This window comes from Alexandromys fortis, unplaced genomic scaffold (assembly GCF_014885135.2).
Source record: "Alexandromys fortis isolate MF-2015 unplaced genomic scaffold, M_Fortis_MF-2015_v1.1 scaffold_31, whole genome shotgun sequence".
Taxonomy (NCBI): Eukaryota; Metazoa; Chordata; class Mammalia; order Rodentia; family Cricetidae; genus Alexandromys; species Alexandromys fortis.
Window position 1 is genome coordinate 12,775,544 of NW_026067974.1, and position 25,700 is coordinate 12,801,243.

Consider the following 25,700-nt stretch of genomic DNA (forward strand, 5'->3'; position numbering starts at 1 on the left):
TTATTATAGTGTGTGTGTCCCCAGAAGTCAATCTTCAGGGAGTTGGTTCCCTCCTTCCCCTATGTGGGTGCTGGGATCAAACCTAGCCTGGCAGGCTCCACAGCATATTTACCCACTGAGCCATTGCCCTGCTCAACATTGCATTTTTATCTTCATTTTACAGAGCAGAAATGGAGGCATAGAGTTTTATAAAATTTGCCCAAGGTCTCACAGGTAGCAATAGCATGGAGAGGCATCCTAAGACAGGGTGCTGTCAGAAGGGCTGCTACTAACCTCCTCGGGGTTATAGTCGGGAATTTTCTAAGGAAGCCATGAGCCAAGCATAGTGCTAAACCAAAGCACTTTTCTAGTCTCCCAATAGACATAGGGTACCTGGGCTAAAGGGTCTGTTAGCCTTGCTGTGCCTGGTCACATCCTGGAGGCCACTGTAATGGTGTAGATCACAATTTAAATGGAATTCTAAACCTGGTAGTGGTGGCACAAGCCTTTAATCCCAGCACTCAGGAGGCAGAGGCAGGTGGGTCTCTGAGATAGAGGCCAGCCTGATCTACAGAGCGAGTTCCAGGACAGCCAGTGGTACATAGTGAGACCACGTCTTAAAAACAACAAACAAGTAATTGAGGTTCAAAAGAGCAAACACACAGGGGTGATAAACAGTGGGTAAGGCATACAAGGCTTTGGACAAGAGTGGGCAACAGCAAGTGGTGTCAGGAGAGAAAAATGGGCTACATCAGGGTGGTTCTTCAAATACTTAGACATCTCTACACAGGCTAAGTCCAGAGCCGCAACATCTACTTCCCAGTTCTGCCCCTTGGAATAATTCTTTCAGTACCTAGCTGCAGATTAGGGCATGGGCAGGATGTAGAAGTCAGGGCCTAGAAGAACAGGGCAGCACAGGATAGGATGAGGAAAGAAAGAGAAGAGAAAAGAGGAGGCACCAAGGGACCAAATCAGATGAAGGCCAATCTGAATGTGAGGGTCAGAATCTGGTTTCCAGTAGGAAAGTTCCTCAGAGTGAAGTGAGTGGCTGAGAGGAAACCTGGGAACTCAGCAGAGACCTGGGCTCAATGCTGAATACACAGAAGAATTCCCCAAGGCAGCTCAGTGGGGAAGAGAGCTGCCAAGCAAGCATGCGGGCAGGCTCAAGCATGAGACAGGACAGCTGGGGCATACTGGGCTGCCAGCCTAAAAGAAATACAATGGTGAGCTCCAGGTCCCTCTGCATAACAGTGGAAGGCAGGTGTACTCGCTCACAGGGCACCCGCAGACTTGACTTCAAACACAAAGCTATGAGGACGCATCGGGCATGCCTAGCAAGTATCTGTGAGCATTACACGGCCCTGCTCCTGTCTCAACTGCCACCTGCTTGCTGGCAGAGCTCCAAGCACTCACTTGTTGATGACCTTCAGGGAGGTGTAGCTGGCAGTACTATTCTAAAAGGAGTACTAAAGGTAGGCCAGGAGATAGAAGTGAGACCTGTTATTATTTCCAAAGATAGACAAGGAAAGCTCATGTGTAAAGCAATCTTTTCCAAAATTGGAAGACATTTTATGGCCCATAAGGATCTTCAGTTTGCTGCCCCAGGTGGTCTCATCGGAGCTGGAATGAAGGGCAACCCCACTCTGTGCAGAGCTGAGAGAACGGCCAGACAAGGGCTTGGTGCAGTTGGAGCTTTCCCTGAAATATTCACAGAGCTGGAAATTTCTCATCTCCTGCTTACACGTCTTCTGGGCATACAAATTGAAGGAGCCAAGAAAGCAAAAAAGGTCCAAAAGCTGTCTAAGAATGAAGAAATAGCCGGGCAGTGGTGGCAGGTGGATCTCTGTGAGTTCGGGGCCAGCCTGGTCTACAAGAGCTAGTTCCAGGACAGCCAAGGTTTTTACCCAAAAAAAAAAAAAAAAAAAAAAATGGTGACATGCTTATAGTCAATATAGGATCCTATCAAGAGGAAGAAGAGTTAGTCCTGTCAAGGTTCCTCTGGACAAGATTGTTTTGACTAATCCTATGTGCACAGAAGTAGGAGAAAAAAATTTTCCCTTAGCCAAATAGTTGAAAAACATTGGTGTTTAACTGGTTGGGGTCAGATAAGAAGAGGCATGATGACTGAAAAATCCAAGTTAAACAATGCCTTGAGATGGAGTTGGAATTTCCCCTAATAGCGTAGGAGTATATTTTCAAATATAGGGAATTAATTTCATAGCTTAGTAATAGCTGGAAGAATATTCTCGTATTTTGACAATGAAAATAGGGCCTCCAGGTAAATGTGAAAAGCGATATACTGTATACTATATTGGATTAAATCTACATTTTAGCAGAAGCATTCTAAAACGATTCATCAATCAGTCTGAACTGGAACTTCACTACAACCAGCCTTTGCTATAACACACCTAGCATGAATCTATCGAAAATGAAAATGGTTTCTCTTTTCATGATTCATCTGTGAGTGGCTCCACGGTAAAGGAAAACTAGAGAGCCACACTTTCCTCAAAGACCCACTCATTTGTCCTCCTGTGTGTGATCTTTGGGATACTGAAGCTGCCTTACAGAGCTCAGAGCTGTGGCCTTGAGTCTTTAAGAGTTTTTTTTAATTTAATTTAATTTAATTTTTTGAGACAGGGTTTCTCTGCAGCTTTTGAAGTCTGTCCTGAAACTAGCTCTTGTAGACCAGGCTGGCCTCGAACTCACAGAGATCCACCTGCCTCTGCCTGAGTGCTGGGATTAAAGGCGTACGCCACCACCGCCCAGCTTCTTTAAGAGTTTTTAAGGAAACTATTGACATATGTATTTGGTTGACTCTGAAGGGTTGAAGCATGAAGAACACATGGTTCTGAATCAAGCATTAATTGGGTATCTATGTGCCCATTTGGAGATGCTTTATACTAGCAATTCTGGCATGTGACTGAAAATACCGACTGGTTTACATAATCTCGTGTGAAATGAAGCCAGAATCTCTCGTCATTGATTTCAAGCATATATGTGAACATCAATTGTGTAAAGCACTGTACGTCGCAAGGGGGCCACACAGGCATGAAAACAATGTACCTTGTTGCCTTAAAAGTCACTTCAGATGGATGCAATGATTCTCAGCAAAACATGTACCTGATTTAAAGTTAGTCTAAGAAGAATTGGGGGCAGGAATTTGCCACCTAAGAGCTCTCTTTCTAAACTCTCCAAAGAAGAGATGTGTGTGCTAGTTTTTTTACGGAGAAGTAGAACTAGTAAGTGTGCAAATAACTGGATTCTCATAAGTCTCATTTCCTGTACTCAAAGGTCCATGATGACAAGAAGAGCCTTGGCTTTGGCTCACTAATGTGTCCCCTGCCCCAGTGCGGCATCCAGCTCTTAGCAGAGGAACAAAAAGCATGTGCAGTAGGATGGATGAACCACAGGAGTGAATTGTTCTGAGTTATGGGGACCAGATTTTCCCAGGTTAGGCCAAGCTCCCAGCAAAAAAAGTATTCTTCGAGAAGTCCAACTCTTCCTGTTTTGTTGTTTGAAAAACTCGAGAATGCCTCTGTGGTGGTTTGATTCAGGATGGCCACAGAGAATCGTGAGTCATAGGGAGTGGCACTAGTAGAAGGAACAGCCTTCTTGGAGTGGGTGTGACCTTGTTGGAGGAAGTGTGTCACTGGGGACGGGCTTTGAAGGCTAGTGTGTCAGTCTCTTCCTGCTGCCTGTAGAACAGCTACTTCTCCAGCACCATGTCTGCCTGCGTGCCGCCATGTTTCCTGCCATGATGATATTGGACTAAACCTCTGAAACTGTAAGACAGCCCCAATTAGATGTCTTCCTTTGTAAGAGTTGCTTGGTCATGGTGTCTCTTTATAGCAATACAACTATAACTAAAACAGACCTTCTAGGGATCTTTCAACAGAGAAAAGCTCCTCAATTCAAAAGCAACATTTCAAGGTTGGGGAAATGGCTCGGAAATGGGCTTGCCACACAAGCACATGGACCTATGTTTGGATCCCAGCGCACACAGTGTGGGTCTGTAAGCCAGTGCTTGGGAGATAGAGATATAGAATCTGAAATAAAGTTGACAAAGAAAATACAAACTTTGGAATTTCCAAGTCACAAGCCTATGATACAGTTCAAAGCTTATAGAGAGAAGAAAGAAAGTACCCAAATTTATTCAGGTCGCTTTCCCTTTAAGTGACCCTAAGGAAGTCCTAGTCACTCAGCACAGGTCAATGTGGGCTGAGAATCCATATGCTCACACCTATAATATCAGCACTTGAGAGGCCGAGGCAGGAGGATGGCCTTGAGTTCAAGGCCAGACTGGATTACAAAGTAAGACCCTGTCAAAAAGGAGGAGAAGGAAAGGAAGGAAGAGAGGGGAGGAAGGGAAGGAGGGAGCTAGGGAGGGAGAAAATGGAGGAAGGAGGGAGGGAGGACTCCTTCAGGTGTTTATGGTGGCAGACACCTGCAACCCCAGCTCTCAGGAAACTAAAGAAGCATGAGTTCAAAGCAAAATCTTGTCTCCCATCTATAAAAATCAACAATAAAACGCAACTCCTTTCCCTTCAAGTCAGCATGAGTTTGCAGTAGAGCCTCGCATCCAAGGATCTTTGTGGCAGATGAACAACCTGTCCCCTTCTTTCTTCTTCTTCCCCTGAATGAGGCTAAAGCCACACCTATTCAGCATCAGTGCTAAAGGGGTTGAAATAACTGTTTTGTTTGTGGTGCTGAGGATTGAACCTAGCCCTGGCAAACTGGGGAAGAGCTCTTCCACCGAGTTAAATCCCACTCCCACCCATCCCACTCCCATTCTTTTAAAACTCACTAAATTGCCCAAACTTGTCTTGAAATCACTCTGGAGTCTAAACAGGACTTGAATTTTAAATCCTCCTGCTTCAGCCTCCTAAGTAGCTGAAATTTCAAACCTATGCCAACAGGCTGACTTGATATGAAATCGCCAATGCCTCTGTCAGATTCTCCAGAAAGGAAAAAGGTTCTCCAGAGCCCAACCACCTTTGCAAGAAATACAAGGCAGGCAGGCAGGCAGGCAGGCAGGCGGGCCACCTGCAGTCGCTTGATCTTCGATCCCAGGCCAGGCACTGGCTATGAAATGGAGACAGTGCACCTCATCAACGCCTCTCAGATGATACCCCAGATGTCAAGTAGCAGAGACAAGCCCCCCCCCCTGCTGTGCCTACCGGAATTCCTGCCTACCGAACCGGTGGACACAATAAAACATTTGTCTCTTAATCCACTGAGTTAGGGTGGTTCATTGCATTTGTTCATTCCCGTTGATTCCCATGGCATTTCTGCCAACTTAATGACTGACTGTGATCTTTACAGGGTTCAACTTTCATTAGAAAATATTTCACAATTTTACAGGAACAGGCTTTGCTGTGAAAGCTCTTTTAGTATAAACCTTCTGTTTTCTCTGCAGCTCTCGCCCTCGAAATGGCTCATCCAGTCTCGCTCCTTCAAACCACACTCTTGCCCCATCCTTTCTCACGAACGGCAGCGGCCTCCTCAACACCGCCACTTAGATGAGTAAGACTTTGTGAGTCTGAGAGTAGTTGAGGCTGCTCAGAGGCTACCTCAGGAAAGGAAAAAACAAAAGAAGGAGTATATTCATGGCCTCCATAGATCAAAATGAAAAAATGCATACTTTTCTCTGAGGTTTCCTAGCCACTATATGGATTTCGGGCAGGTGTAAAGGACTCCACTGGCTTACTGACCACCTGTCTGACTCTACCAGGTGCCTTGCTGAGCCCAGAGAAAAACAGGTAAAGAATCCAGGACCCCAGCTAGGACAAGAATGAATGCCTGAGAGGCAACTTCATGTAGCATCTAATAAGACAAGTGTTCTCCCAAGAGGTATGCAACCTTGCTCCTACTAAGATACCAAACACTGTTTTGATGGAAAGACAGCCCTATGGACAAGAGAAAGTGGGCTTGGGGCTACTCTAGGAAGGCTGTTCCACAAAGATAGCAGGGCTACAAGAGAAACAGTCATTCTGGAGAGGAAGGGGCAGCCAGTCTAAGCAGAGGGAAGGAACGGCATGTGCAAAGGAATGGCGCGTATCTTCTGGGGGAGCATGACCCAAAAGCCCGCAACATGGCACATGGACAAAGAATGAAAAATAAGATGACAGTGGACAAGAGTGAGAGATCAACAGACTTCTAGATCCAGAAAATGCAGGGATGGTAACTGAGCTAAGACAACGGAACGGATATGCCTGTGCATCTCCTGCCGCATGAAGAAGTATGGTGTACAACCTCAAACAGCTCAAAGCTGGAGGTGGGAGGGTCAAAAGTGGGGGAAATCACTGAAAAGTCTATGTGAACTCTACAGTAACACATGCCTGCAGCCCCAGCACTCGGAATTAATACAGGAAAATGGTGAGTTCAAGGACAGCCTAAGCTATGGCTACAGGTCAAGGTGTGAAAGGGGGAGTAAGAAAAGGGGGGTAACTCCTAAAGCCTGAGGCAGGATTACAAGGCTGAGGCTAGCCTGGGCAATTTATCAAGACAGGGAAGGAAGGAGGGAAAGAAGAAGAAAGGAAGAGGTGGGGCAAGAGAAAGGGAGGAGACAAGGGGGGGTGGAGAGAGGTGGGAGGTAAAGGTATTTTAGGACTGACTGGAAAGTAGTACTTAGAAAAGGTGTGGCCTGAGACACACTCCAGGCCAGTTTCTGGTCTTTCTTTTGAGGACACTGCCTTTGCATTCGAAGGTTTCTCTTTTTACTGGAGAGCTCCCGTTTACCCAGAAGTTCTAGATGTTTTATACAGGAGCAATTTTAGCATCTCCGCCACAGCAGGGACATGACAATCGAGAGGAGTTGAGAAACCATGAGGGGCGAAACCAAGACTCACTGACAAGCTGACTGGAGGCAGAAGTGAGGGGAGAACGCAGCCCAGGACGCCTGCTAAATTCCTGCCTCACACGGTGTGGGGTTTGAATGAGAATGGTCCGCACAGATTCATGTGTTTGAATACTAGGTTCTCAATTGGTAGAACTGTTTGGGAAGGACTGGGAGGTGTGGCTTTATTGGAATAAGTACATCACCAGAGGAGGCAGGCTTTGAGGCTTCAAAAGACTAGCACCACTCCCATATTTTCTCTCTCTCTCTCTCTCTCTCTCTCTCTCTCTCTCTCTCTCTCTCTCTCTCTCCCCCTTGTGGTTATATCTCAAGATGTAAGCTGTCAGCTACTTCTTGGGTGCCATGCCTCCCTGCCTCCCTGCCTCAGCCCTCTGAAACCATAAACCCCAAACTAATTGTTTTCTTTTATAAGTTCCTTTGGTCATGGTGTTTTATCAAAGCAATAGAGCAACAACTATGATGGTAGACCAAGATTACCATTTATTTCAATGTTGGACTAAGAGAGAGGCACAGACTTTCAGAGAGAAAGCTATAGGGTTAAGTTTTCAACAGGACGATCAGGAGGCCAGTGCACACAAGGACCCATGGGGAAATGCCAGGAAAAGAGCAGAAGGCAGGTGCCAGGAGCCCACAGGTGTGGAGGCTGGTGATGCCCACCTGGCGGTCATCATCAGAGTCATGGTCAAAGCAATGGCTAAGTAGCTCAGTCGGTAGAGTGCTTGCCTCTCATGCAGAGCAGTGGGTTTCCTCCCAGCACTGTGACGGACACACATCCACATCAAAGGAGTGGCTGAAATAACCTACAAGAGAGCAGACTAAGGGAAGAGAACCCCACCCAGAGAGACCAAAGGCACTTCAACCTTTGAGTTCAGGGAAAGGATGACAAGGAAGAACACCAGGAAATGCCTGCAAGATTCAAGGAAAGGGGCTGGATGGATGACTCAGCAGTTCAGAACACTGCCGCTGTTCTAGAGAACCTGGGTTTGATTCCCAGCACCCAGATGGTAGCCCACAACCATCTGTAACTCCAGTTCCAGGGAATCCAACATCCTTTTCTGCCCTCTGTGAACCGCATGTACATGATGCAGACATACATGAGCGCTAAATGGAATGGCTCAATGGTTACGAGCACTGAATGTTCTTCCAGAGGTCCTGAGTTCAATTCCCAGCAACTACATGGTGGCTCACAAACATCTATAATAAGATCTGGTGTCATCTTCCGACCAGCAGGGACACACGCAGACAGAATACTATATATTCTTAAAAAAACCCTATAAAACAAAAATAATTTTAAAATTTTTAATTGAAAAAAAAAACAACCCAAGACTCCTTGGAAGGCTGTCCTCTTCTTACTTTTCTCCTTTAATCTTACCCCTTCCCCTCCAAAAAAACAAACAAACAAAAAAAAAAAAAAAACCCAGGAATTAAAAGGGGCCCAAGAGGGCCAACAAGATGGCCCTACAGGTAAGGGTGCTTGTTGTAGAAGCCAGTGACCTGAGTTTAACCCTGAAACCTACATGAAGAAGGAGAACCAATGCCACAAAACTGACCTATGACCTCTACCCACACACCAAGTACCTGCATGCCCCCAACACATACACATGTGATAATAAGTATTTTAAGTTAAAAGAAAAAACAGCCCAAGAAGAAGAACTCTAGAAAGGGATTCTTCTCTCTCAAAAGATTATTATAGAGGTCAGGAATGTGGCTTGCTGTCAAATGCTTGCCCAGGGTCCCATCCTTAGCACTAATTTAAGGCCAGTTTGTTCTACATAGCTAGTTGGAAGATACATAACAAAACCGTGTCTCAAGAAAAAACACTCCCTTGGCCGGGCGGTGGTGGTACACGCCTTTAATCCCAGCACTGGGTGGGGGGGGGGGCCAGAGGCAGGCGGATCTCTGTGAGACCAGCCTGGTCTACAAGAGCTAGTTCCAGGATAGGCTCCAAAACCACAGAGAAACCCTGTCTCGAAAAACCAAAAAAAAAAGAAAAAGAAAAAACACTCCCACGTCAGCAGTAGGATTGCTACAAGTTTGAAGACAGCCTGGTCTACAAATTGAGTTCCAGGCCAGTCAGTGCTACACAGAGAACCCTGTGTTAAGGAACCAAACCAGAATAAAATGACTAACAATGAAATGAAAGCTGGGCCAGATCCGAGTCAGCAAGACTCATCAAGGCTCAGAAAGGATGGGCTCCCAAGGAGGAGCCAATCATAATCCAGGTGGCAGGTCAAAGGGCAGAGATGCGGGTCTAAACAGAAGTGTCAGCATCTAAGTGCATAGTGGACTAAGCCTTCTGTCCAGCCTTATCTAAACATAAGGCAGCTAAAGGTTAAAATTATAATTACCAGCATTGTGTGGTGAGACACAAATATTTCACTTCCTTCTTCCCAGTTCACTAACTGCACGTTTCCCAGCACTAATGTCTGCATGAGACTGAAGTCTAGAACAAGAAGAATAAAAAATTGCATAAAATATTCTAAGGAGAAGAGCTGGGGACACAGCTCAATCTAACATGTGTAAGACTGTGAGTTTCACGAAGAAAAGATAAAATGTATCCAAGGAGTACTGTGGATATAGGTCAGTGTGTTGTAGCCTTAGCACAAAAAATAAAAAAGTATATGTATGCTCAAATATTCAAAATATACTGAGAATACTTTTAAAACTCTCAACAATAAAAAAAATACACATCTCAATTTAAAAATGGGTGAGAGATGGGCCTGGTAGAGCAAGCCTCTAAGCTCACCTACTGGGGAAACTGAGGCAGGTGCTTCCCAAGATCATGTCCTGTCTGAACCACAATGAAACTTGTTAGCCAGGCCAACTCAGTAAGCCCTGCTCTCAAAAAGGAACGGAGGTGCATCTCGGTAGTAGAGAGTGCTTACCAGTATGCAGACCCTAAATTCTTTTTTGTTTAGTTGTTTGCTTGTTTTTTTTTGGGTTTTTTTTTTTTTTTTTTTTTTTTGAGACAGGTTTTTTCTGTGTAGCCTTGGCTGTTCTGGAGCTCTCTATGTAGACCAGGCTGGCCTCGAACTCACAGAGCTCTACCTGCCTCTGCCTCCTGAGTACTGGAACTAAAGGCGTGCGCCACCACACCCAGATGTAGTACCCTAAATTCAGTCACCCTTGTACATCAAAAAGAAATGAAACAATCTGGAGAACGTCTGAACAGACAGCACATCAAACAGACAAACAGATGGCCAAGCATATGAGAGGAAGTATATCAGATGCCACTAGAAGATTGCAAATCAAAACAGTAACAGCCCATAGCAGCCCAAACTATGAAGTAGGCAAGATGCCGTTTGGGTAAACGGGCTCCTACACCAAGGGAAGGGCCATACAAGTCAGTATTACTCAGCAATGAAGAGAAATGGGCACCAAACCAAAGACAAGGAGGAACCTGAATCCACTGTTTAGTAAAGAAGGCAAACTGGAGAGGCCACTGTACCATTAAAGGTGGTGAAACTATCTAAAAGGTTACTGTTTGCATGATGACAGTCATATTACTATTCTGTAAGACTGAACTATGGAGATAGTAAAAAGGATAACTACTTAGCAGGAGGGGTAGATAGGTGGATAGGTAGAGTGTTTGGCTTTGGAGACAGTGTCTACTTTAAATAATACTGCAGTGGTGGGTATACACCACATGTTTGTGATAATCCACAAAGTGGTGGGGCACTGAAGTGCACACCTGTAATGCCAGGACTCAGGAATCTGAGCTGGATAGATCTCACATCTACGTTCACAATGGAGACCATGTCTCCGACACTAACAAAGAGCAGGGAACAGGGAACAGAGTAAACTGTGCTCTTTGTTACTAACAATGCATAGCTGTCTTTAGCAGTTGCAACAAACGTATCCTGCAAATGCAAGATGTTAACAGCAGAGAAACCGAAGAGGGAAACTAGGAGGTTTTCTACCTCAAGTGTCTGTCAACCTACCTGTGACCCAGCACTCCGAAAGCTGAGACAGGAGGATTGCCATTAGTTTGAGGCCAGTGTGGACTGTAAACATTGAGTAACAGACCTACCAGAGCTTAATAGCAAGACATTGCTTTAAACAAACTCGTGTGTGTCTGTGTCTCTGTGTGCGTGTATGTGAGTGTATGTTTGAAATGTATTAATTTAACTTTATGGAAAGCTTTAAAAGAGACAAGCCTAGAGCTGGGGATATAGCTCTGCTGGTAGAGCATACAAGAGGCCTTGAGTTCGGTCTCTAGCACACGTAAACCAGACGTGGTGGCATGGGCTGTAATCCCAGCACTTGAGAAGTAGTGGTAGACAAATCTATGAGTTCAAAGTCAGTCTGTTCCAGTCCAGCAAGGGCCACCACAAAATGAGACAAAAACCAAAGGAAAAACAAAAACAAAAAAAAAACCAAGGCCAGCCTGAGATAAAGACCCTGTCTCAAAACAAAAACAAAACCCCCGCACATCAGTTTTAACCCCAGAAAGGTTAACAGGTTAACTACACAAGCTTTTCTACTACATCTTATCAAAATCAATGAACATACCAAGAAAAAGAAGTGAGAGCAACTAATGGTCTCATCCATTAGGTTCCCACACAGAGCGCGAAAACTGTGAAATTATGCCCAGCACGACAGCTCCATAGCAAAGGTGCGGCTCCCAAACCTTAACACCAAAATTCGACCTTAGGGACCCACATGATAGGAGGCAAGAACCGGCTCCTCTGACCTCCACGTGAGGGAAACCTACACTTCAATTAATTAATTGAAAAACCAAGTCTTTTGTTTGTTTTTAAGAAAGATATGCCAATACTAAAAAGAAACACTATCCAGGTTTCTGGGAGAGCTAGTAGCCTAAACTCTAAGACTCCCACCGCACAGAATGTGGCCTGAAGCAAGAATTCAGGTGGGATCTCCCAACCAGTCACTTGGCAAGAGGGAACCCTGCGGGGGACAAGATAACACCAGCAAGCTCCCAGTAAAAGTCCTCCCATTTTAAAGAGAGGAACAGAAAAGTGAAGTGATTGACTACAGCAGATGAGCTCTAACACGCATCTTTTCCAATGAGTACAATCACAAGAAAAAAAAATCTTCCTTTGTTTCAGGAAACAAAGAAAAGTTAATAATAGGGGGCTGGAAGACCTGAGTTCAATTCCTAGCACCCACATGGCAGCTAACAACTGTCCAGAACTCCAAGATCTGACACCCTCATACAGAGATACATGCAGGCAAAATACCAAAGTACGTAAAATAAATGAATTATTTTTTTTAAAAAGGTTAATAATATGTCTGACTTAAGTCCACATTTCTTACAAAAGTGAACTGCAATTCTACATCAGAATTATCTTAAAAAAAAAATTATAGCCAGGCAGTAGTGGCACACGCCCTTAATCCCAGCACTCAGGAGGCAGGGGCAGGCAGGTCTCTGTGAGTTCATGCCCAGAATGGTCTACAGAGAAAGCTCCAGGACAGCCAGACTGTCACATAGAGAAACCCTTTCTCAAAACTGTCTCAAAAAAATAGGAAAGAAATCAGCCAAGTGTTGAGAAGCTATAAGCAAAGGCTCCTGAACACCAGCCAACAAAACCAGACTAAACCCTAATCTGGTGTCTGGTGGCGTTTGGTTTGGTCGATCATAACCAGCTCAAGAGTCATTCTCTGGAACATAAACATCAGGAAAAATCAAGATAAAAAGAAATCTCCAAAGCATTTTATCTTCAGAAGAGTAATTTCTAAACCTCCGGACTAATCTGAAGAATTTATGGCCCTTGTAAAAGTTTCTCAAACTAAGGACCAGTCTGTTTGGTGATGCCTGGCAGAGTGCTTGAAATGGCCCTAGATCATCTTAATTAGAGCCAGAGAGTCAATATCTCTCCCCCACCACACCTCCTCAAATAACACAAGAATGCATTGTTCTTAGGACTACCTATGACCTCAAAACTTGAGAACAAAGTTTTGTTTACAAAGACCAAATGTATTAGATATGTCTAAGAACATACTTGTAATCCCAGCACTAAGGAGTCGGAGGCAGGAGGATTACCACAAATTTGAAGCCAGCCTAAGATATCAGTATTCATGGGTACCGGGGATACAAGTTCTTGACTCAAAACACTAAAAAGGAAATAAAAATACCTCCTAGATATTATCTATCAATAGAAATTCTATGTTTATGACAGACAGAGGCCCCATGCTCAGCACTCTGGAAGCTCCCTATATTCAAGGCCAGCTTTGGTTACACAGGAAAACACTGCTTCAAACAAACAGAACTCTTTTTTTTTTTTTTTTTTTTTTTTTTTTTTTTTTTTTTTTTTGGTTTTTCGAGACAGGGTTTCTCTGTGGCTTTTTGAGACAGGTTCTCTGTATATCTTTGTCCTGGAACTAGCTCTGTAGACCAGGCTGGTCTCGAACTCACAGAGATCCACCTGCCTCTGCCTCCCGAGTGCTGGGATTAAAGGCTGCCCCACCATCACCCGGCCCAGAACTCATTTAAACAATTAACTCAATGCACATTAGCAAAAGTAGCAGTGATGTCTTATGAAACATAACCACATTTTCCGAAGGGGCAGAAATTAGTGGAAAAAGTGGCACCGTTGAAAGTTTCATAAATCTAGGGCTGGCGAGAGGGCTCAGCAGGGAAAGGTGCTTGCTGCAAACATGTCTGGCAACGCAAGTTCCAGCCCCAGAACCTGAATAAAAGCCGAAGGATAGAACTGACTGCACAACATTGCTCTCTGATCTCCACACACGGGCCTACCCAAGCACATCACCTGTGCACACACAGACTCTTAATAATAAATAACGCATTTTTAAAAATAGAACGTTTTAGAAATCTAATTTCTGGCTCAATGGAAAAGTGTTAAAGCTGGGTGTGCTGCCTCAAGCCCGTGATCCCAACACCTGAGAGGTGGAGGCAGCAAGATCAGGTGTTCAAGGCTAACCCAGGCTACTACCAGCAAGTGTGAATGAAGCCAGCCTAAGAGGAAGGGAAGAAGGGAAGGGGCCTATGGAATCTCATAGCTGCAGCACATGTCAGCTGCAGTATGTTTTGGTTGAGGTACTTCTGCGAAAGCCGGCTTCACAGAGATGTGGCAAACAACAAAGAGAAGATTGTCTATCCAGTCTTTCAATGCTGCTCAAAATGTTGGCAGGGGGTAGTTCCTCAAAGGCCAGGCAGGTGTAGACTCTGGGGTCATTCACAGTTACATTAATATCTACTCTACCTTGTACTTTTTATATAAATATCCCCCTGTGTGTTTTTGTAATATACATTAGTGGCTTTTAGAAAACATTGGTTTTAAGATTTACAAATCTTCCAAATACTGGTACATTTTATTCTCCACCATGCCCCAAAAAAATCATTTGTTAACGCTAAAGAGTTACATTTATTAATTATCAGGAAACTATCAAATAGAGGTATGAGTTTTCTCAATTTTTGTTTTTGTTTTGGGGTTTTTTGGTTGGGCTTGGGTTGTTGTTCTTCGAGACAGGGTTTCTCTGTAGCTTTGGAGCCTGTCTTGGAACTCTCTCTTGTAGACAAGGCTGACCTCGAACTCACAGAGATCCACCTGCCTCTGCCTCCCAAGTGCTGGGATTAAAGGCGTGCGCCACCACTGCCCGGCTCAGTTTTCTCAATTTTTAATTTTTACTCCTAAGCTCAATTGTTACATTTTTTTCTCTTTTTTTTAAGTTTACAAATTGCAACACACATTGCCAGTTTTCCCCCTTGGATAAGCAAACACCTTCTCTCATTTTTGAGGCAGTGTCTACCACATCCCAGCTGTCATCCTTTCAGGGCCTTGCACAGTTTAGGCAAGCGCTGGACCAGGCTGTACCCCGAGCCCCTACAGAACACTTCTGATCCAGAGCACCCAGTTGCTTCTGCAGAAAAGGCGATCACTTTCTAATGAACACGCTCCACTCTGAGAGCAGCTCTGACCAAGAACATAGAGGGATGGACATTTATTTATTTAAGCAGTCAGCATTTTGAGATAGGCTCCCATTCTACAGCCCTGGCTGGCCCAGTACTTGTTCTGCAGCCCAGATGCCCTCAACCTCACCAAGATCTCCTGTTTCTGCCCCCCAAGTACAAGAATTACAGGGTGACCCACCACATGTGGCTTTTACAATGGCTTTAGGGTCACAGCAAAACTGAGCGCAGTACAGCACTCCCAGTACCTCCTGGCTGGGCCACAGGTGCAGCATCTCCCACTGTAGACACTTTGAGAAAGGGATCTCTTCATGGCTCCATGAACCTGAGAATCTTCCATGTGGTCATAAGAGCTCGCCGGCATCCCCCCCACACAGAACACTCGTCAGTGCCCTATACAGAGCCTACCCTACAGGGTCCTTTGTCACAGGTAATTAGGAATAAGCATCAAGGAGACTGAGGCAGGGGAATACTGAGTCCTTTGGGCTAGAGAGTGAAACCTATTAAAACAAAATATCCATACACACGTACACATTTATATACGTGCATGCTACAGAATTCTTTAATTATCCCACTCCCTTTTATGCAGGGGTTTATTTTGACGAAAGTGAAAGAATTTGTTTTTCCTACATAACTTGACAACAAGAAGACCACAGCAAGAATGATTTGCCAGGGAAAAGTCGTCCTTACATTAAATATTTATTGCGTCTAAACCACAAGTAGGAAAAAAATTTTTCAAAGGCTAACTATTTTAATGATAACTCACATTGTTTGGTTTACAGGAAAGGTAATTACACAGCTTGCATTTGGGTTTTGAGGTTTTTAGGATTTCATGGGGGTGGGAGGGGAAGGAAAGGGAAAAATCTAATGCATTTAGATTCTGCCAGGAAAAAAGTAAAAGAAGAGACTGTGAAAAGCAAAACAACATCAGTATTAGAGAAGGTGCGGGGAAACACGCATTTCAGGAAGCTTTCACCTTAGCAGGTGCCGAGTCCAGACTCAAAGGCGCAGACTCTCATAGCGAGAGCAGGAGGTTGGGACCGCAAACTATTAAAATCAATCAGCCGTCGGGAAAGCAGGTGACTACACAGACGGGGGGCAGGGTTTCCCTTCCCTAATCCCGATCAGTTTTCAGAAATGGCGTCTACAAAAACTACCCAAACATCCCCCTAATAATCTGCAGCCCTCCTCCACGATGAGGAAGCCATTATTTATGAGACGTTTTACTTTCTCTTTCAAGCACGGCCGACTTCCTCCTGCCCCACACTGGGCCGAGGGGTTGGATGGGTCGCTGGTTCTTTCCTGTCCCCTCCAACCCAAAATTAAGGAGGCGAATGAATCTGATTCATACGGAAGCCAAGTCTTCCTTATCTGTAACGCCATTCTGAACACTTAATCAGCGATCAAAGAAAAGTTACGGTGACAGAAAAACAAAGCTTTACAAGTTCAGCGATGGACATCCATGAACATCTGCACATCCATACACACCCTCACACACGCTTGTGCACACACACGTACAGATGTGAAGAGAGACAGAGCAGCTGCATAGCACACAGCAAATCAACTTCTTAAAGGTCATTCATGCGAGTATCCACCTGGATCCTCCTCCCGTCTTCTTCCAAGCAAACCAAATTCTCCACTAACCGGCTCCTGAATTTGCACTAACTAATGTGGTGGCTTCTGCCTGTAGCCCCAGCTACACAGGAAGCTGAAGCAGGATCTTTATATCTTTTTAAAATATAAATATAAAAGAAAATTTAAAAGCTGACCCGTTTTCCTTATCTAATTCAAAACAGAACTCCTCCTGTTAGCTTAAAAAAAAAAAATTAGACCCTAACCACTCTTCTACCCTTCCACTATTCAATCGGGAGGCAGAAGCAGGCAGAAAATCTCTGTGAGTTTGATGCCAGTTTGATCTACACAGTGAGTTTCAGGGTTGCCACCATCAAAGCTACATACTGAGACCCTGTCTCCATATAAACAAATACATAAAAGGAAAAAAAAAACATTAAAAATTTCAAATTTTTATGGTACAGGAGAGTGAACCCAGAGCTCGCGCACGGCAGGTATGTGCTCTACAACCAAGCTATATCTCTGGCCCTTTTTTTCAAAAATCTGAGACAGAATGCCAGCAAGTTCCAGGCCTTCAGCACTGCTGGGGTTACAGGTGTGTCTACCTGTGTGCACGCACACACCATGTGACAGATATGAACTTCAGTGGACTGCTTGTGGAAATCGGTTCTCACTTTCTACCACATTAGGTTCAGGGAATCAATGACTACTCAGGTGGTCAGGATTGGTGGCAAGCGCCTTTACCCACAGAGCCAGGCCACCGGCAATACTCACCGACCACCGCCCATTTCTCAAGACAGTGTCTCACATAGCCCTGGCTGGCCTCATACTCCCACTGTAGTCTGAGATGACCTTAAACTCTGAGCTTCTGTCTCCACCTCCCAAGTGTTAGAATTTACAGGAGTGTGCCACTATATCGGGCTTACTCAGTCTTAGAGATGGAAGTCAGAGTTACATGCATGAGAGACGCATTCTAACAACTCAGCCATGTTCCCAACCCGTAGCAGTACTTCTTATAGGATGAAAAACTCCAAGGGACTATTACTGAGTAGTAGTGATCATCTTCTTATGTGTTGACTATTACTTAAAATAAATGGAGTGGAAGCATAGATCTTTGAAGGTGCAAAGAGGTTTACCATAAGGGCCTCTGTGTAACAGGAATTGACAGTCTGCCATGTCTATATCTTTATGTGAAAGGCTCCATCTCCTCTCCCACAGTGTAAATCCCCGTCCCTATTCATTTAGTTTATTTCCCAGTAGATCAAAATCTCCCAATTACTCTTTCTTTCCTCCAGGTCACTAATGGTACCATGAATCATAACTTGCCCGACTTTGTAGCTAAGAGAGAGACTGCAGATTTTAACAATAATAATTAATAGTATTTGAATATTAGCTATATGCTAGGCACTATGCAAAACACCTTATAACAAATTATCTTCTTAATCTACACATCTACTCTGTGAGTGGGCCTAGTGGGCAGTTTGTGAACAAAGAAACTGAAACTAGACAAGTTAAAGCACCCAGCCTAAGGACAAAGAGGGAGCCTGGCATCACAGCAATCTTTAAAAAGCCCCCACAACCATATGCATCAAAACCCTCCAGCACATTACCCAAGTGCTGGCAGTTCGGAGAGCTCAAAATGTGAGCTTCTTGACTGATGCAATTAAAAGGTCAAAGGTCAGATAAATTGCTCAGTGGTTAGTAAAGTCATTCATTTACCACAGATAGAGCTAGCAGGAAGAAAAGCCAGGGTCTAAACATCATTTTCTTCTGGGGATAGAGATTTGCTTTCCATATTATTTTGTTGAGCTGTTAAAATGATTTTCAATAAATAGATCCAAGATAAACGGGTAAGCTTTAAAAAGTGTCTAGAGAAACACACATTGAATTATTAGCAGGAACACAAGCTTAGCTTTTTACAACAGCGTAAATTACTTTTATGAAAAGAACACAACTTACTGGAAGGACATTTCAAGGCAAAGGAGCAAGAGGTGTGGCTCTCTGGCCCCTCCCTCTGCTTCCTTCTCCTAGATTAAGAGCTTCTACTTATAGCCCCTGAACACACGGTGCTGTTTTAAGCTCTGCACAACCATGCTTCTTCCACCTTGCATGCACCTGTTCCCTGCTCTGCGGGAGCTCAGGCGGTCTCCTGTACCCTCACCCCTGAAGAGAACGAACCCCTCTTTTCTTGGACCTTACTAAGACCTTAGATACTCAGGACACTTGCTATGGACCAGTACGATGTAAACATCTTAATGAATTTGCTTCATTTTGAAACGGGGTCTCCCTGTATTGTTCAAGCCAATCCAGAACTCGCAATGCCCCTGCCTCAGCCTCCTAACTGCTGGGATTATAGGCATGTGCCACTGGGCCTGTCTCTCTTCTTTCTTTTTTTAAACAGATAAGAAAACTGAGGCTCATTCTGACTGGGAAGGAGCCAACACAGGATCCAAACCCAGATTTCTTTGCCTCTGCAGCTTAGTCTTAAGCCACTGTTCAGTCCTGAGTCTACACTACAGCAGCACACACCCTGGTCCCCATGGGGGAGGGGGACACAAAAAACTATTACCCACTGCTTCTTGAGTTGCATAATAACTGGGGTGAGATTTTGAATATTCATTATCCTCGGACCCTGCCTAGCTTTGATTTTTTGTTGGTGGTGCTTTGATCTTGTTTGGTTCATTAACACACTGTTCTCTACATAGCCCTAGCTGGCCTGGGACTCAATTTGTAGCCTTAGCTAGCCTCGAACTTGCAGCAATCCTTCTGCCTCTGTGGGAGTGTTTTTTTTTTTTTTTTTTTGAAACAGGGTTTTGCTACGTATATAGCCTCCAACTAGCTATACAGAACAAACTGGCCTTAAGTTAGTGATGGTCCTCCTGCCTCAGCCTCCCAAATACTCAGATTACAAGCATATACCATCATACCTGGATCTGCCTAGCTTTTTTTGTTTTTTGTTTTTGAGACAGGGTCTTATTCTTTACCTTACACGGGCCTGGAATTCACTACTGAAGCCTAAACGAACTTCAAGCTCAGCAATTTTCTTGCTTCAGAACTTACCCACATACTAAAATGACAGACATGAGCCAGCAGGGCCAGCCTCTGCTTAATATTTTTGTTTTTGTTTGTTTGAGTCAGGGTCTCACTATGTAGCCTTCACTGGCCTGGAACATAGTTTATAGACCAGGATGGCCTTGAATTCTTAGAGATCCAACTGCCTCTCCCTCCCAAGTGCTGGGATTAAAGGCATGTGCAACCAGTACGGCTCACTGCTTTGAGCACACGCATGTGCATATGTGCATGTCTGTGTGTGTGTGTTAACCTGGATAAAGTTATACCAAACCTAACATGAAAAATGAAAACCATACTAGAAATTCATTCTTCCAAATGATACTCCTTTAAACAAATTATTTCTATGAATTTACCACTAAATATAATCTGGTCATTCCAACTATTTATACCACAGTAAGCCAAGGCTTTCAAGCAGGACATTCTTTTCACCACCAAAGACAGCAAGGCAGCAACATCATCCTACTGTGTCTTTTTGAGGCTGATCCACGACACTGGGAGTCCTTCAAGATTTGGGGTTGTCCTGCAAGTACTCCTTAGATGAGTACTTTAAAAAAGACCCGAAAGTTTCACTAGAACTTTAAAATACAAATGACGCAAAAATGTGTTCCATGGTAGAACACTTGCTTAGCAAGATGGAGTCCATCCCAACAGTATGAGAGAGAAGGGAAGGGAGGGGGAGGGAAAGAAAGTAGGGAGGAAGGGAGACACAGGTGTGATGCCTTACTCTCTTTGATGACATTAACTTGCAGTATTACTTGATAAAGTATTTATCAAGTTGCCCCAACAGACTGTACATTCTACAAACAAGGCATACCCTATGTTCCTTGGCAGCTTCCACAAAGAGAGTACATATCCACTGAGCTGTATGCCATCTCTCTCAGAAAGCATCAGGAAGAAACTGCTGGCTTGAGCATCTAGAATGGTGTTCACCACTTCTGCCCTTCTCACATTTGAATGTCAAGACAAACAAAAGCCAAAAGAAAAGGAACTTTCTGCACACAGAAATGACCACTGACCACAAGACTCTGTCTTAAATGTCACTGAGGTCCCAACTACCCTTTACCTAAAGTTTGCCTAAACATCTCCATTAATAAATAGCTTAAGTTTGATAGTAAATTATGATAACAAGAAAAAATTTACTTTTCAAGTAAGACACAGAACAGGGCTGGGCAGTGGTGGTGCACGCTTTTAATCCCAGCACTCAGGAGGCAGAGGCAGGTGGATCTCTGTGAGTTCCAGGCCAGCCTGGTCTACAAAACAAGTTCCAGGACAGCCAAATCAACACAGAGAAGCCCTGTCTCAAAAACAAACAACAACAACAACAACAAAAAGACACAGAACAGTAAGTTAGCTGGCAGTCACTAGTACTTCCACTGTTGTGACACACTATGCCTTGGGCCAGTGTCTTGTCCTTTTGGCCTCAATTTCCTTATCTACAAAATGAGGCTAACGTTCTGTGACTAACCTACCTCCCAGGCCCTTTGAAGGTCCTCACGCTGCGGATTATTTCTAAGTGGTTATTTGTCCCCAATGAACTACATATGAAAATAAAAGATTCATGAATCTGCTGCTAATGGTTCTTTGTGGCAAGTGTGCTAACAGACTACAAACAAACAGCTCCAACGTTTTCATTCTTATTAGTCCAGATTTTCTTCCCAAAGCCCTGGGTTCGATTCCCAGAACCGACATGTTGTCATCTATCTGTAACTCTAGTTCCAAGAGGATCTGATGTCTTCTTCTGGCCTCCTTGGACATTGGACACACATGGTGCACTGACATACAACCAGGCAAAATACACATGCACATAAAACAAAGATAAATGAAATCTGAAAAAAAAATTCTACTAGTGTTCTGGCCTGGCACATAAAATAATGAAACAGAAATGCTGCCTCAAGAAACATGGACATTATTTAACACAAAATTAAAAAAAATGGCTGGCTCAAGACATACAGTCTAATCCCACATAGGTAGAGATGATTTAATGTTTTAGTAAATTCAAATCAATGCTTTACCTGACAACTAAACATTTACAATGAATACACAGGCTAAATAAGCCCTTTAATACAGAAAACAGCAGGTGTAGACTACATACATTTTGAACAAGAAAAAATGACTAACCATTGACTGTAGCAACACACATATTAATTGATATAACAGAGTGATGTGGACTGAGTATGGAAAAAGGGACTTGAGTGACTGCTTGAACTTGCTAACTTGCTTACTTAGAGACACACACACACACACACACACACACACACATCCCAACAGGTAAAGTTTACACGCGGAACTCAGTCAAGGCCAACCAGTCTTTGTTTCCCTATCTTCTGCATTTACCCAAGAGCTTGGCTCTGGGACAGAAAACTCCCACTCTTGATTGGCTCATTCTGTCCTGTGCAATTAAGCAACACGACAATCCAGTAAACGCAATGGCTCAATTATTTATTGTCTAGACGAGTTTACCAGGTGTTTATGAGAGAACAATGTCAAAGAGGAAAGAGGTTTGTTGCTCTTTAGAGCTGGTTTGACCAGGGATTTATTTTGAATTAAAAAAAAAATGTTTTTTTTTTTTTTAACAAGGTGAGGGGAAGCATAGTTTAACACAGTGGTGGGTGAAAATTTAGAAAGAACACGTTTGTCAATTTCCTATAGGAAATATGATTCTTATGAAAAAATCATAGCCACAACTAGCCAGCCCAAGAGGCTGTGGGGGAACACCAGTCCCCACCTCCTAAGGGGTACAGCTGGCTACTGAAGGAGCAGAAGCTGGGCAAGGCAAAGAAAGTGGCTCGGCACCGAGCCGCCAGGCCCAACACGGGGGCGGGAAGGAGGCTCTTTCCAACTCCCCCACCCCAATGATCTCCGCCGGCGTGACAGTGGCTCTGGTGGCCCCAAGTCCCTAGCCTCCGGGAGCAGGCATCGGAGGGCCGTGGTTGACTTCTGTCACCCTCAGCCTAGAATGCCCTCGCTCCACGGTTCTACCCCCGGAATCTCCCTCCGCATCTCCCCCTCGAAACTTCCAGCGCCGCTTCCCTTCCCAGGCCGGCTCCTGTCACCAGTGGAGCAGTCCCTCCGGGGTGACCCTCTGTGTCTCCACCTAGCCTCTCGCCTCTCTAAAGTGTTCCATTCACAGTTCTAAGCACCCCTAAAGCCGCAACCGCGCGACGCCCCGCAGTGTCCCCCAGCTGGCATGCCGTCGGGGAGGTGGCCCCACCCTGCACCCCCTTCACCTGTCTCCCGGGCTGAGGCCCGACTGGCCGGGCTGCGCTGACTCCCGGTGCGAGCAGCTGGGCTCCCGAGGGCCGCCTGGCCTCTCCTAGCCGACGCGATCAGGCGACACACCGAGCCGGGTTGTGCCTCAGCGATCCGGTTAGGGCTCGTTCCCTCAGCCGCGACGTCGGAACCCCAGGCTCCCCCTCCCTGTCTACACTGCAGCTCCGGAAACCGCTGAATTACAGCCCCTCCAGCCAATCCCCACCCAGCTCCCAACGGGCCAAGACACGCCTCCGTGCATAATTAAAGAACGACCCGCTCTCAAGGCCACCCCGAGGCCTCGGGGCGAGGGCAGTACTACCGAAGCCCCGCCCATCAACCAATGAGAAGCGCCTTGAGAAGAGAAGGTGGGGTCGAGAGGCGTCTGGACACGCCTACCTGCGCGGGCTGTTCCGAGAGCTTCGTGTTCCTCCCGCCGCGGTCAAGGGAAGAGCGGAGGCCTAGCTCACAAAAGCCCGGGGGGAGGGAGGAGACATTAGTGGAATGTCCTGCTGAAAACTCAGCTGAGTTCCTGGCAGTGCGTGACGTCAAGACACTTTAAATGCCCTGATACGGCTCGCCTCTGCCCGCTCTCCCTTTTCCCGGCCCTTGGCACCACGTGGGGGCGAGATTGTGAGGTTCTTACCACGTGGGAATCAGCCAGTTAGACGGTCTCCGTGTATCACCACACATATGCATTTGGGTTTCTGGGGACATCAAAAAAGTACATGGGCGACTCTTGACTGCTCTGAACTTCAATGTCTGCGTGAATCTGGACATATACCCGGAAATATGACGTGGAAATAGAGTAATTACTAGATTGCGTGGGGGAGAATCATGGATATAACCCAGCGCTGTGTTCCATCGCTTCAAGCATGAAACTCAAAAGGAAGGCTTCTTGGTCAGTTCACAGAAATGCAGAAAGCATACTCATGACAGCTGACATGAAAACAGTATTTGCCATTTCCCATTCCCACGTGTCTGAGTTTTGTGTTGTGACTTTTTGCTTTTGTTTTTGTTTTTCACATCACTTTGTTATACTGGCTCTTAAAATAGTTCAACAGAGTTTTGATCAATTTGTTTCCTTTAAGAGATACTGATTTTAGGGGCTGGAGGGATTCCTCAGCACTGGCTGGTCTTAGAGAATTCAGATTCAAGTCCCAGCACCCACCCACATGGTGACTCTCAACAATCTGTAACTCCAAACCCAGGGAATGTGAGGCTCAGACCTCTGCTGGCACCAAGGACACGCATGGTGCACAAGCATGCCTGCAGACAAATCAACACACGTTAAATAATTTTTAAGTTAGGTACTGATTTTAAAACTAACACACACACACACAGAAGGCCCATAAAATTTTCTCCTTCCCTTCTGATGGTTTTAGGATTCAGTTATCATTAACTAGTCTTTTGCCATTAAGCTTAAAAGTCCAATTGGGAGAAATAGTTCTGAGACATTCTTCCATCACTGCTTAAGACTGAGGTGGTAGGTCTTAGGTCATCTAGCCTTTTCCGAGTTCTTGAAAATATCCGACCACTTTCCCATTGTGTCTGTTGGGTGTGCAAATTTTACTGAGTTGAAACTGGCGGTTCACGGTGTGTGGGTTTGCTTTATGGGATAGAGAACGAACTTTGCGTAGTGCAGTGATTTGTGTGTGCATGTGAGGATGCAGACTTACAAGTACATCAATAGTGTTTGTGTTGCCTGTGTTTAACACAAAGAGGGATAAAGATAAAAATCTTAAAAGGGCTATTATCTCACCACACAGATAACCCCAATGACTTTTCCTTTTTAAAACGCAGCTCATACATACCCAAACAGTTCAGGAAACTTGACATTTTTGTTTTCTTTGTTTTGTCTTGATTTTCAAGACAGGGTTTCTCTATAGCTTTGGAGCCAGTCCTAGAACTAGGTCTTGTAGACCAGGCTGGCCTCGAACTCACAGAGATCCGCCTACCTCTGCCTCCTGAGTGCTAGGATTTAAGTTGTGTGTGACCACCGCCCAGCTTGGTTTCTTTATTATTAATATCCCTTGGTTTCTTGAGACAGGATCTCAGAGATTTTCCAGCTTCTATCTCCTGAATGCACTGAGATTTCAGACACTCCACACTGCATCCCACCTAGGTTGAAATTTATTAATAAAATCGTCTTCCTCCATCAGTCCTTTTCCCTAAAGATAGATGTGGTTATTAATTTCTGGTGAGAAAAAAAAATCAATGACTCTTAACCTTTCTTGGGTCACTGATCCTTCTGTAAGACTGACAGAAGAGACTTTGGATTCTAGACCCCAGGAAATAGCAGCCTAAGCTTTTACTCACATCTACTAATGGCTTCCCATATGCCTGAAACCTTTCCTCAGTCTCCAGACTGGGACCTCAGTTACCACGTCAGCTCCATCTTTATGAATATGTAATGTTTGGAACAGAAACCCAGGACTTCGAACATGCTAAGCACGTGTTCTGCCACTGAGCTACTTCCTCAGCTAATACCAATTTTCAAAGTAAGAAGCAGGGGCTAGAGAGATGGCTCAGAGGTTAAGAGCACTGGCTGCTCTTCCAGAAGTCCTGAGTTCAATTCCCAGCAACCACATGGTGCTCACAACCATCTATGATGAGATCTGGTGCCCTCTTCTGGTGTGCAGGCATACATGCAGGCAGAATGCTGCTTACATAATCAATAAATTAATTTAAAAAAAAAAAAAAACAAAGTAAGAAGTGAGTGCCTCCTTGTAGGATCCCTAATGATGGACCTGAATCTCCTACTGCCCAGGAGATTCACTCCAGTAGGAAACTGTTGTATTTACTTAGGGAAGTGTAGGGAGGGAGAGCACAAGCAAGATATCCCACCCACATATCACCTAATCCTCTTTGAGCTTGATAGCCCGAGCAGTTGACTGATACCCTGATACTGTAGTGTTTGTTTAATGATTTCCTGCTGCCTTTTGCTTGTTTGTTTTAGGCAGGGTCTCTGTACGTAACTCGGATTGACCTAGCTACCGTCCTGACTCTGCTTCCCAAATGTTAGGATTACAGGTATGTACCACTCTGCCCATCTCATTGCCTCTTTTCTTTTTTCTTTTT

The 25,700-nt window shown here is 44.7% G+C and overlaps 1 protein-coding gene across 4 annotated transcripts in view; it reads right to left on the reverse strand.

Annotated features, from left to right (window-relative positions):
• Stat3 (signal transducer and activator of transcription 3) overlaps positions 1 to 22,807 on the reverse strand; it is a 54,935-nt gene extending 32,128 nt beyond the window's left edge. For all 4 annotated transcript variants that reach the window (XM_050156828.1, XM_050156826.1, XM_050156827.1 and 1 more), the window contains exon 1: positions 22,598 to 22,807. The gene's annotated coding sequence lies outside the window, so the exon portion shown is untranslated. The remainder of the gene's footprint in view (positions 1 to 22,597) is intronic.
• Positions 22,808 to 25,700: the final 2,893 nt, after the last annotated feature.